Source organism: Heterocephalus glaber, unplaced genomic scaffold (assembly GCF_053883595.1).
Source record: "Heterocephalus glaber isolate CG9 unplaced genomic scaffold, H.glaber_assembly_v1.0 deba00000943, whole genome shotgun sequence".
Taxonomy (NCBI): domain Eukaryota; kingdom Metazoa; phylum Chordata; class Mammalia; order Rodentia; family Bathyergidae; genus Heterocephalus; species Heterocephalus glaber.
The window spans coordinates 3,086,653-3,099,761 of NW_028258175.1; the positions used below are offsets into that span (position 1 = coordinate 3,086,653).

The 13,109-nt window shown below is 52.6% G+C and overlaps 1 protein-coding gene across 23 annotated transcripts in view; it reads left to right on the forward strand.

Annotated features, from left to right (window-relative positions):
• The window catches only part of Hrct1 (histidine rich carboxyl terminus 1), a 255,785-nt gene that overhangs the window by 93,466 nt on the left and 149,210 nt on the right, over positions 1 to 13,109 (forward strand). For 13 of the 23 annotated variants that reach the window (XR_015450373.1, XR_015450372.1, XR_015450361.1 and 10 more), the window contains one exon: positions 1 to 13,109. This exon is cut by the window's left edge and continues 14,835 nt beyond it; it is cut by the window's right edge. The exons of 7 other annotated variants lie outside the window; for them this stretch is intronic. The gene's annotated coding sequence lies outside the window, so the exon portion shown is untranslated. 3 more of the 23 variants (XR_015450363.1, XR_015450369.1, XR_015450378.1) reach the window with 1 other exon arrangement.

The window sequence follows — 13,109 nt, forward strand, 5'->3', positions numbered from 1 at the left end:
TTGGATAAGGACACACTGTCATATGTTTCTACAAGCCTGCTTTTCCATTCACTGTATTTTTGGTCATACCTTGTAAATCTAGATCTTCAGGTTTTTTTTTTTTTTTTGTGGTACTAGGGATTGAACCTAGGACCTCTCTCCTGAGCTACATCCCTAGCCCCTTTTTAATTTTGAGACAGGGTCTTGCTAAGTTGCTAAATTGCCCAGGATGGGCTGGAACTTGGGATTCTCCTGCCTCAGCCTCCCAGAATGCTGGGATTACAGGTGGGGGCCACCACACTCAGCTAGATCTTTAGATTCTTAAAAGAGATTCTGATGTGTGATCTTATGATATTTAACAGTGGGTGAGTTGTTTAGATATTTAAACTCCTTTCAGGCCGAGGGAAACACAGCTGTGGGCTGGGCTGACTTTGCACCAGTTTGGGACCCGGCACAAAATAGATGCTGTGTGAGCAGAATCGGCTGCTCCCATGCTGGTGGCCACAGTGGACAGTGCTGGGAAGCCCGTGCTGGGCATGTACCCCAGATTTTCTGGGGTGGACCTGGAGGCCCATGGGGATGAAGTTAGACTTGTGAGTAGACTGAATGTGTACTGCATGCTCAGGATTATGTTAGTCCCTCCCTCCCTCCCTCCTTTCTTTTCATGCCACACCCATGGGCCTGTGCCAGGCTCTGTGCTGCTGCCAGCCTCTCACTCGGGCCTGACTGCTCCCCTGAGGTAGGCATCACCCCCCATCTCCCAGGTGAGCAAGCAGAGTCTCAGAAGGCTGAGGGAGTGGCCAGTGGCTCAATGCCAAGGCTGTCTTGTTGCAGCCTGGCACCTCTGTACCTCACAGGACATGGCCAAGGCCTTGGTGTATCCTGGCACCCTGTGGTCCCAGGATTCGGATCCAGGACTGGCAGGAGGATCGTAGCAGGAGCAGAGTTCTGGTGCCTGGAGAATCCACACACCAGGCAGAGCGTGACCGACCTACACAGGGCCGGGGACCAGGCAGTCCCCTGGGCTCCTCCCCACAGTGGTATTCATGGTGGAGGGGCCTGAGAAGCCCAGTGAGAGTCTTGACTCCAGGATGCCCTGGATGGGTGCACAAAGCTGCTGGGTCCCGTCCCACCTGGCTCAGGCAGGGGAGGGTGGAGCTGGCAGGCGGATGTGTCGCAGACCTGGGACTGAGGATCTGGGGAGTGCTGCCCTCTCACGCTCCTGCTTTTCCTTCTCACTGCGTCTGCTTCTTTGTGGATGACTCAGCAAACAGTGGAAATCAAGGTGGGGGAATGGCTTGCAGGAGAGTCCATTAATCAGGGCCTTCTGGATTGCTGGTCACAGCGACTCCTACTGTGACTTGCACAAGGAAAGAGCAGGACTTATCCCTTTGCAGAGCCGGAAGTTTCACTGGGTAGAGTTTGGCTTCAGTTGTGGCTGGATTCAGAAGCTGAAACAATGTTTTTAAAGTGTTTCCATCCGGCCTCGCAGCTTTCCTTAGGCTCTGTCATGGCTTTCAGCAATTCCAGGGTCATATCAGCTTTCATTTCCACTGGTGGGAGAAACGGGCTCAGCCTTTCTAGAACCAGAGAACGGTGAGAGGAGAGAAGGGGTTCCAAGAAGGGGAGGTGGAAACGCTGCTGGCTGAAGGAAGCGGATGGCGGGCACAGCTTCCCCTGTCCTGGAGTTACTGGCGTGACGGCAAAGCTGCCTTCGCCTGGGGGGCCAGAATGCTGAAAATGTTCAGTGACCTTGGGAGAGCTTTTGCGCCTCTGCTCCTCATCCTGGACATTTTATTTATTGCGATTTTGCTCAGCAGACAGGCTTTCGCTGCCTCTCCGCACACACCGCCGTCTGCACGTTCCGTGTCCTGAGCCCACATGGGCGAGTGCCGAGTCCTGCCCTGAGGTCCCGGGCAGACTGTGCCTCTAGGCTCCTGTGCTGGGAGCAGCTCCTTGGTTTCCCTCTGCAGAGAGCACCTCCACCCCCTTCCCACCCCTAAATCCATGCAGCTGAGGCCGGACTCTCCCTCTCCCTCCATTCCGCCAGCTCTGGAAACGAACCTGAGTCCAGGCAGGTCAATCCCAACAGTGTGGCTCCTAGCCACTGTGACTTTTGGAACAGGGGACAGACACGTGGACCAGCTGAGGTCGTGCGGGGACTCTGGGAGAAACGCGTTCTCTCTGTGCTGTGCTGCAAAGGTAGCGGGATGTTAGGCCAGAACTGCTGGAGGTCACACAGGCCACTGTGGAATAAAGCCAACTCGGTGGAAGTAGAGCCAGGACAGACTGCCTCTTCCCTTTCAGACTTTTCCTCGATGACAGCTGTTACCTTCCCATTTTGCCTGAGCAGATCTCAGTCAGAGGCCCATCTTTTGCATCCCGGGATCCATATGAATGCAGAGAGGATCTGGTTGGCATTAGTCAGTGTGCGTGTGTGTGTGCGCGTGTGTGTCTTGAGGTGGGGCAGAGGGACACTTTTCAGGGAAGGGGGTTAGGCTGCTGGTTTGGTGGCCATGAATGGCTCAGGTATGGCTATGCTGAGGTCAGGAATGGCCGAGAGGTGGCAGAAGGGAAGTGAGGCCGGAACTCAGAGGAGAAGCACAGCAGAGTGAGCCAGGTGGGGCTTCAGAGCCAGGGAGGACCCCATGGGTGTGACTGTCCTGGTCTTCTCCCTGCCACGCTGTCCCAAAATACCCTGGACCCGAGGTAGTAGGAGCATGCCAGCCTGAGAATGGCCTTACCCAGCAGGTGCAGCCAGATGCTCGCGAGGCTGGCAAGGAAGTGGCATTAACAGTCTCTCATTCTATGCCTTTCTCCTCCTGCCTGGGCATCCGTATGGACAATTAGGAAAAGACAATTTAATGTGGAAGGAATGAATCGCATTTGCCAAATGGGCTTGAAACACTCTCTAGGCTGTTGCTCTGTCAACATAGCAAGTTACGGGGCTCAGAGAATGACACTGTTGACGGCGACACAGTCCTCTCTGGTGGAGGTCAACAGTGATTTTTGTTTTGTTGGAGAGGTTGTGGTGAAAAGCATGAAGAGGAGCTGACAGCCATGGTGATCCTGTGAGGAGACTTTGCCTCCTCCAGCGCGTCCACCCGTGGGCTGCTGTCCCCTGGTTCTGTCTTAGTAGCTAGTCCCGGCTCTTCACTGTCAGGAGCTTGCGGTGTACCAGGCATGTGGTGGTACCGTGTCGACACACTTCAACCTTCACATCTGGGTACGGAGAGCATTAGAATCTCCATTTTATAGATCAGAAAACTGAGGCACAAGATGGGGATTAATGTGCCTAACATCCTCAGCTGAAACCTGTTCGTCTTCCTAGCGGCCTGCCCTATAAGGCAGCAGTCCCCAACCTTTATGTCCCCAAGGACAGTTTCATGGAAGGTGGTTTTCCATGGACTTGGGTGGGAGTGGGGTGGGGTAGTTTCAGGGTAGTTTTGAGCATGCAACCTAGATCCCTCTCATGCCCAGTTCACAGTACGGCTCCTACCCTATGAGAACCTAATGCTGCCTCCGATCTGATGAGCAGCTGAGCTCAAGTGGTAATGCCAGCCATGAGAATGGCTGGAAACACACAGGAAACTTGTCTTACCTGCCTGCCGCTCACTTCCTGCTGTGTGGCCTGGGTCCTACGTGGTGGTCCCTGCTGTAGGTATAGGTTGTAGATCCCTGGAGGAGGCCCCTGTGTCCTAACTTTATGCCTTGGGTCCGGGGAAGCAAGAGAGTGTGGCTGGTTAATGCCTCAGCTCGGAGTTGGCTTTACTGGGTTTAAATCCTGGTTCTCATACCATCTGGGTTGACTTCCATAAATTACGCCACCTCTCGGAACCTCAGTTTTCTCACCTGTAAAATGGAGAGAAACAATAGTAGCTTCCTCCAAGAACCCTACAGATCAAAGTAGAGAATGCATGAAGCTCACTGAACTCGTGGTCCATCTTTAACAAGTGTTAACTTCTATTACCACTGAGCAGGAGGCATGGCAGCTCAGGAGAGGGTACCGTGGGGCCCCAGAATGGAGCTGGGAGGGAGCAGAGAGGACCGAGGAGGGTTAGACGGCTGTCACGAGGACATCTGCGCCCGTCCCTGCTGTCAGCTGGGTGGCAGATGCGCCTGGCCAGTGATGCAGGCTGGGGTGATGGAGCTTGGGAGCACACAGTTCCGGCCTGTGGCATGGGGAGGCTTACTTGGGGCCACTGCCCCTTCAGCATGGGCCTTGTCGTGGGGCTCACAGAGCAGAGCTGCCCGCCTGACCTACAGCTCTGTCTCTTTTACCCTATAATTTTCACCATGGCCTGTGAAATACTACTGGTTTTCATCCCCTCAGTAAACCTTTCTTGAAGTATCTAGTGTGCTCTTGGCCCTCCCAAGTGCTGGTGGCACAGTGCTGTGTATAACTGAGATAAGGAAGTTAAAAGGTTTATTTTGGCTCATGGTTTCAGAGGTTTCAGTCCATGGTAACTTGGCTCCATTGTTTCTAGGCCTATAGTGAGGCAGAGCATGACCAAAGGGCAGCCAGGGAGAGAGACAGAGACAGAGAGACAGAGACAGAGACAGAGCGGGGGAGGGGGGGAGAGGAAGGGAGGAGGGAGAAGAAGGAGAAAGAGAAGAGGAGGAAGAGACCAAGGACAAAACATCCCCTGCAAAGGCGTGCCCCAGTGACTACTTCTCCAGCTAAACCCCAGTTCCTAAAGTTTCCAGCACTGCCTGAGAGTCCATTCAGCTCTGAGCGTGTCAGTGGTTTGATCCGTTTGTGAGGTCAGAGCCTCAGATCCATCACTTTGTGAAGGCTCCGCCTCTGAACACTGCTGCCCTGGGCTAGGACCTCAGCACACCACCCTTTGGGGAATGCTTTGTATCCAAACTGTAACAAGCAGCAATCCCAGAGCCTATTGGCCTCTCCTGGAGCTCACAGCCCCTCAGGAACAGAGGATAGTGCACAGATGAGGGCGGGATAAATGCGGTAAGAATGGCCTGGAAGACAGAAGAATGTCCCCAAGACACCCATGTGCTGGCCAAGGGTGAGAGAGCTTAAGATCAGGATCTTGCCTAAGGAGGAGGTGTCCTGCAATATCCAGAGGAGCCCCGTGTCATCTCAAGGGCCTGGGTCAGGGCAGGGATGCAGCAGTGGAAGCAGAGGCCACAGAGAGAGCCTGGAAGCTGCCTCAGTGCTGTCTTTGGAGACAGAGGATGAGGCCATGAGCCAAAGCCTGCAGAGAGCTTCAAGAAACTGGTTCCTCTCCCAGCATCTCCAGAAAAAATGTAGCTGCTGACACCTTTGTGATTTGAGTCCCGCAAGACTCATGTTGGACATCAAGTGTCAGAGGGTAGATCCGTGCTGTGGTTTGCAGAGGCATGTGATGGCAGTGACAGAAAGTGTTATTATAAAAATGGTAGGTCTGGCTGGGGATGGCGGTGCACATCTGTAATCCCAGCACTCTGAAAGGCTGAGGGAGGAGGATCGAGTTCAAACCCAGCCTGGCCAACTTAGCAACTTAGCCAGACCTTATCGAAAAGTCAAAAAAAGGGGAGAGGGCTGGAACTGTAGCTCAGTGCAAAGGTCCTGGGTTCAGTACTCAGTCCTATGAACAAACAAAGGGGGGTTGTCCACAGTGCTGAGCAGTGCAAAACAGGGCCCCTGGAGGGGCTTCATCCCACGCTCCTCATTCTGGCCCAGTTCCTCTGGCTCCTGGCCTATTTTCAAGCTATTGAAGGCATGAGCATCACAGAGCTTTCTGTTCCCATCTAGGCAGAATCGTCCCTTTTGTAATAACACGCTCCTCATTTCCATTTGAACCCTAACCCTCACTGCCTCTCATGCAGATGTCAGTGACAGCCCATCGGAGCCAATGTCACCCTTCCCCGGTGCACTCTGGCATCACCAGCCACCGCCTGCCTCTTGATTACTGCAGTCCCCGACTTCCAGGCGCCAAGATCTATGCTGATCTTAACTGCTGCACAACATGTTACCCCAAGACACGGGCTTAAAGTGACAAACGTGAGCCTATCTGCGTGTCAGGAATTGAGTGTGCTCAGCTGGGTTCCCTGGCTGAGGGTCTTTCTCAAGGCCACAGTGGCTGAGGTTGCTGCCAGGGTTCTTTGAGACTCCCCATGTGAGGGCAGGCTGCCTTGGGCCCTTGGTGGCCCCTGTCAGAGACACCCGTCTCCTCCACACGGTTCTCTCCAAACCACAGCCGACAACACCACAACTTCCTGCTTCCAGACCGAAGCTCCCGAGCCCTTCACAGTGCCAGCAAGACAGAAGCCACAGGCGTTTGCCTCCTAATGCTGGAAGTGCATTTTGTTGGAAGAAGGTCATTAATTCTGGCCCGAACTGAAGGTGTCACATGAGCTCATCAGGAGCTATCGCAAGGCTTCCCATCCCAGGAGCCAGGTGGAGATGCTGGGCCATAGACGCAGGGCGGGTGGGCCCTGGGCCTGTGTCATCCCATCTTACAGATAAGGAAACTGAGGTCGCTCAGCTGCCAGCAAAAGCAGAACCATGGCTGGGACCGGGAGATCCTGGGCCCGAGTCCCTGCCCTTGACTTCTGGGCTCTGCTGCTAGGGAATCCTCTTTTCTCCCAGCCTTCGCTTCCTTCTTTGTGCTCTTCCCCTGCTCTCCTTCCTCCTGCTGCTCCTTTGAAATGTCTGCCTGCCCCTGCCTCCCTGTGTCCTCTCACCTCGTTCTCTCTTTGCTTGGTTTCTGGGGTGTGCCTGCCACATCGGCCTTCTGTGGTTCCTCTCCGTCTCTCTGTCTCGCCTCACTGCTGGGGTCGGCCTGGGTTCTGCCTCGGGCCTTGAGTAGGTGCCTCTCCCGGTCTCCTTCTCCTCGCTCATCCCCACTGTCTCTGCCTCCTGATCTCCTCTGCAGCAGTCACCCTCCCCGCCCCAGCTCACCCTCTGCCTGTCTCTATGTCTCCTTCTCGTTCCTCTGGCCTCTGGCCATCTCTCTTCTTCTTGGGTTTCTGTTTTATCCAGTCTGTAAGGCAATTTTGATTATTTATGATGCTATCACTTATTAACCGTTATCTTTACAATGACACAAAACCAACAGGCTTTGAGCTCCTACCTGCCTGTGGACAGAGCCCTGCTGGCCTCACCCTCCTGCCAGAGAAGAGGAAAGGAACCTCCCGCTCTGTGTACCCGGCTGTGATGCCCATCTCCGGAGACTGTCGGCTCCAATGTTACAATCACAGCAATATTAGAATAACAACGTAAAACCAATCATTTTTATGGGGACCCACACAGTATAAAAAGACCTGCCTATCTGAAGACACATCTAACATCAGCAGCTATTGCCCCATAAAGCTGTCAGTTAGAGAAACATCTCTGGGAGTCCTTGAACACTGTTGGCCTAGTTTAACTGGGGGGAAGAAAAGAGAGGGAGAGAGAGAGAGGGAGGGAGAGAGGCTGTTGCAAATTATTTTTCATGGAGACTTGCAAAAAAAAGTGAGAGGTTGATGCCTCAGGGAGCCAATGGGTGGCATTTGCTGAGTGGCCGGCCAGGTCCCCCGGGGTCTGTGATGAGTGTCTTTGGAAATGATGGAGGAGGAGCAGAAGGCACAGTGCCCAAGGGGACGCTCTTTGGGGCTGAAATGCAGGGGGCAGAAGTCTGGGGCTCAGATCTCTGCAGAACAGGCAAACGAGGCGAGAGGCCTGGCTTACGGCAGCTCTGCCGGCAACCAACCAACCCGGGCAACCAAAACCGAGTTGTAGTGTGGGATGGGAATGGGAGCAGCTTTTAGCCGGTAGTGGTTATTTAACGTGACTCCTTCGTGTCAATCAGAGTGAGTCCCTCCTGCTGAGCGCATGGGGCACTGTTACCACAAGATACCTTGGTTCTAGGAGGTGGTTATGGGGATAGATTCAGTTCTTCACCAGAGCTCAAGATTTGATAGGGCAGCGAAGGGGGTGGGTGTCACCTCAGTCACTCTACTTGTTGTGTCCCCTTGTGAAGTGTGTGCGCTGTACAACTGTGCATGACAGCCCTGAGATTTTCCCCTGACTGTGTACTGGGTACAGCTAGCAAGTAAATACTGAGGGTAGAGCGAGGTCAGGATTGTTCACGGTTTTGTCCCCTGGCACTAAGTGCAGTGTCTGGTTCAAAGTAGGCATTCAAAAAGTACTTGTTGAAGAACTGAATGAATGACTATTAATGGCGTATATGAGGTGTGACCAAAATATATGAGACTTTTATTATAGTAAAAAACATATTGCCAAAGGGGCAGGGTAGAGGGGAAGGGGAAATATAAATACATGCCAGGCTAAGACATCATCCTCAGACATAAAAACAGGGCGATATAAAGTAATAAAAAACATATTGACATTAACCTCAAAACACCCTCTTTTGCTTTGAATGTACTCATCCCAGCATTCTTACCGCTTTCTGCAGCTGCTCTGGGAGCCCTCTTTCACAAGTGTCTTCATGAGGTGTGACTGAAAATGCTGCTGCTGCTGAGAGCCAACGAACAGAAAGGCAGGCTCCTGAGTGTCGTGATGCACCCTCATCCACCCTATTCCCCTCACCTGGCACCACGCCACTTCTGTCTCTTCCCAAAAGTCCAAAAAGACCACGAGAAGTCAATTTTTTGAAGTGATCCAGGATATCGAGGCAGTCAGGACAGTGCAACTAAAGACAAGAAAGGAACAGCTCAGAAAGTGCAGGAGTGATGGAATAAGTATGGTCGAAGCTAGGGGAAGTATTTTAAGGCGATTATTGGCAATGTGTCTTTTACTGTACTAGATTTTTAACATTTTTTAATGTTCACCATATTTTCAATCAGACCTCATAGATTGTTTGGCATATCATGACCAATAAATGTTTGTCAAATGAATAAAGGAATACTGCCCCAAGACTTGTGTTGTCTGCCCTGGGTCCATGGAAGAGAAGCAGTGTGATGTATGAGCTTGAGCGAGCCTGCTGGGATTCAGTCCTAGCCTTTCCCTGGTTAGCTGTGTAATCTCAGGCAAGTCACTCCTGGGCTCTGTGCCCTCTGGAGACAAGAATCACAGGGCCCACTTTCATATGCTCTCACCAGGACTGAAAGAGTTGATGGTGAAACTCACGGGCAGCACCTCCGGATAGCAATTCCTCAGTCACTGTTAGCTATTATTGTCATCATCAGAGGTGACAGCTCCTAGATGCCCTCTGGTGGCCAGGCCTCCTTGGAGAGCTATTTGTCATCTGGGCATCATGTTCTAAAAGAGTCGATGACAGTTGCTGTGAGCCCCATTGGAGTGCCTCCAAAATTACAGTCACTTCATAACCAGGGTATATCCTGAGAAACGTGTCAGTAGACAACTTCACTGTGTGAACACCACAGAGTGTACCAAGTACGCCCCTGGATGGTGTAGCCTACTACATAGCAATGCTTATACATGTCGTCTTTCTGTTGACAGCAACGCAGTTATGCAGCATATGGTTGTAATTGTTGAATAAATTATATCCCATAAAAACTCTTTAGAGACGGGGTAATTTAATACGGACAAGACGAGTACTAAGAAGCTCTTCATCTATTCTCTTTTCAGTCTACTTATTACAGCATAAATGCTATGCCTTGACTTCCTCACCAATTATAGAATCTCCCTTTCCCCACAATAGCCCTTCAGTAATTCAGAGGAAAGACCCACACTCCCAGGAATGAGCCCCAATTGAATTTACCCAATCAACCCACACCATTCAGTGATTGGTTCAGAGGATGGACATGTGACCAATTTGGGGCCAATCAAATGACAGGCAGCACTGACTGGTGGTTTCTGAGAGGAGCTCTCTAGAGCTCCCTTCTCCTCCATCGTGTGAGGAAGCCAATGGAAGCATCAACGGCCATTGTGTCTTACGAAGAGTGGATGCACTTCTGTGGGAGGCAGGGCAGACACTGGTTCTGTTGGGCACCTGAGTCAACCACTACTGAAGCTGATTTTCCCAGGCTCCGCTGGGTACACGAACCCATAAATTCCCGAATGGTTTTAGCTAGGCTTTTCCCGTACCTAGAGGGTGGCTCCTAGCTAAAGCTAAAGCATGGCTCTCCATTTAGTTTTCCAGTCTTTCCCTATGGTGTGCACTTTATACTTTGAACTCACCAGGGACCAGTGTCTTGGAGCTTTAGAGCTTTGTTTCTTGAATGTCTTCTCTTTTTCTTCTGAATCAGTAAGAGCCTGACTAAATAGCAGGGTTCAGGGCCAACACGGGAGACTCAGGGGTGAGGGGCTGAAAGATGGGTTCAGATCTCCAAATATTATCTGTCCCACTGTTTGTGTGTCCAGGGCTTTTCCCTACTTAATTTTCCCAAGTTACCATGACTGTACCCATTGACAGGGGGAAATTGAGGCCCAGTCATGCATCTGGTGAGCTCTGTGTTGAGCCCGGCTGGGCCTGGAGTGCCTGACACCACTGAGATCTGAGTCACAGCCCGTGGAAGCATGGCTAGGAAGCATGGAGTGGGAGGCACTGAGGCCATATGGGTGCTGCACTCAGGCTAATTTTATAGACAATTAAATCTGTAAAGATTGGCCAGTATGTTCACTTAAAGCTGTGTGCTGGGATAACTGCTGAGTTTCTTTCCATCTACTGAAGGATTTTTAAACAAACAGGGCATGGTCTAACAGGCCTCTTAGGGCAAAGAAAAATGAAGCTGAGTCGCAGGAGGTGGCCTGTGGAGGGCTGGGGCCTGGGTGCGCTGTCCCTGGAGTGATCCCTTCCTGGGAGGCTGCATGGCGTGCTAGAGACACCATGGGCTTTGCAGCCAGCCCAGTCCACACAGACCAGCCTCTGCCTTCCCTCCTGCCAGCTGTGTGACTCCAGGCAGGCGCTGAACTTTCCTGAGCCTGGGTTCCCATCTGTAATGGGGATAAAACACCTGCCACCTGGGGATGCTGCTGGCATTGTGGGGAACAAGCCTAGAGCCTCTTTGTGTGTCATGTTCTCAGAGCTTCGCTCTCTGCTGAGTGAATACCTGCAGAGCTGGGATCAGTGTGTGTGCGGGGAGTCAGGACTAGAGAAATCTGCCAGACTGACTGCAGTATTCTCAGCCTAAGACACTGGGTGAATCCTTCCTAACCCTTTGCATGGCCAGTTTTGAGTGTCATAGAGAATTACTTGAAGTCAACTGTCAAAGTCCAACTTCCAGCATCCTCAGTCCCTTCAGCCTCCTGATGTCTGTCCCAGGCACCCAAAAGTCAATGACTTGAGCTGGCATTTGTGATTTCACATGCATCTGTGAGTCAGCTGGGAGGGTTTGCAGGCCTGGACTGGCTTGGCCGCTCTCTGCTGGGCTCACTCATGCATCTGCAGTGGGGCAGGGCAAGGAAGGAGGTGGAAATGCACACGCACTTCTAAAGTCTTACTGTGCACCAATTGCACTGCAATCGCATTGGTCAAAGCAAATCTGGTCTGAAAGTTGGGGGGGAGGCCTTGCTGGAGGGCGGGTGCAGGAACGAGGCTTAGTCAGCTTTCCATCACTGGGACACAATACCCAGCACACACAACTTAAGGAGGAGAGGGCCACGTACAGTTTTAGGGGATTCAGTCCATAGCTGGCTGGCTCCAAGGCAGAAACAGGTTGGTAGAGGGGCCTGGCGGAGGGGAGGTGTTCAGTTCCTGGCAGCTTGGCAGCAGAGCAGGTTGGTGACAGCAGAGCAAGAGACCCACATCCGAAGGCCTGTCCTCAGGGACCGTGTTAGTCACCCTCTCCTCTGGGAGACACGAGAGCTGAGTCCACAATTTACAGGAAGGGAGGTTGGTTCTGGCGGGTGGGTACCGGCCTGCTCACCCGGCTCCAGGGCAGCAACGGCCTGGTGGAAGAGGCCGGTGGAGACAGCTGCTCATGTCACGGTGGCCAGGAAGCAGAGAGAAGGGGGCCTGGGAGGGAGACACGTCCCCCAAGTCACGCCCCGTGACTGCCTCCTCTCCATCCCAAGAGCCCTTCAGCTCCGAGCTCATCAGTGGATTAATCCACAGGCGAGTGCGGTGCTCCCGCTCTAGTCGCCTCCCAGAGCCCATCTCTGAACACACGAGCCCTGGGCAGACATTCTGGATCTAAACCACATCAAACGACCAGGATGTTACTGCAGCCAGTGCACCACAGCCCTCCCGGGTGCTCCAACTTTCCCTCTTATTTTCAGTGTCCAGGCAGCTGGAGAAAATCCTTCCTAATCTCAGTCTCCAATCTTAGACGTGTCTCAGCATTTCCCAGAAACCTCTAGTCAACTCTTCCCTCTTCATCCCCAAAACAGACATCAGCTTCTCCCTCAGCTCCTCCTCTTTCTCAGTGCATCTCCTGGCTCCAAGTGGTCCAACTTCCCGTCCCCCTTCATATATGCACACAAGTAATTTTTAATTGACCACCTACTGCGAGCCAGGCACGGTTAGACTGCTTGCTGTTCAGTGGTGGAGGGAACAGACAAGGGCCTTGTCCCTAGGAAGCTCGCATGTATGCAAGCATCCAGCAAAAGCAAGTGAACTAATCAACATGGTGATCCAGGTGGTGAAAAGGGCCAGAAAGACAGAGAACAGAGAAAGGGGTGGCAGAGTGCCCAGGCAGGTGGCAGCGGTGGCCACTCCTGGGAAGGGCATTTTGTGGGGTGTTGAGGGCAGGCTCACGAGGAGCCAGGAGAAGTGTGTTCCAAGCTGGGAGTAGAGCGGTTCAAGAGGTGGGAGCGGAGGCGATCCATGCGTTGGAGCAGAGTCCTCGAGGGGAAGTCAGGGTGGGAGCAGATCAGGCTGGGCCTTGGGGGCCGGGGTCAGGTTTTTGGGGTCCCTAAATGGGTGGGGAAGCCGTGGGGGTGAGAGCAGGAAAGCCCGAGGTCTGTGCGGACCTATCTTTCCTCCTCCTCTCGGGGTCAAAGAAGTGTCCTTTGACGGCTCCAAATCTGCCTGTTGCTGGATCCACCCTCTGCCACTCCCCTTGCTCCTGGGAAGAAGCCTTCTTGGCCCCATGCAGCTTCTCCTCCCTCTCTATCGGTCCCCAACACGAGGTATCACAGGGCAAATGTATACGCATTTGCTTAGGCCTTCTCTTTTTACATTGCAATAGTACCATTTTTAGACACATTGTACAGTGTTCTAATATACTTTTGGTGGATATAATCAAGGCCCCAGTTCTTCTCCCTTCCTAGCTCCATGCCT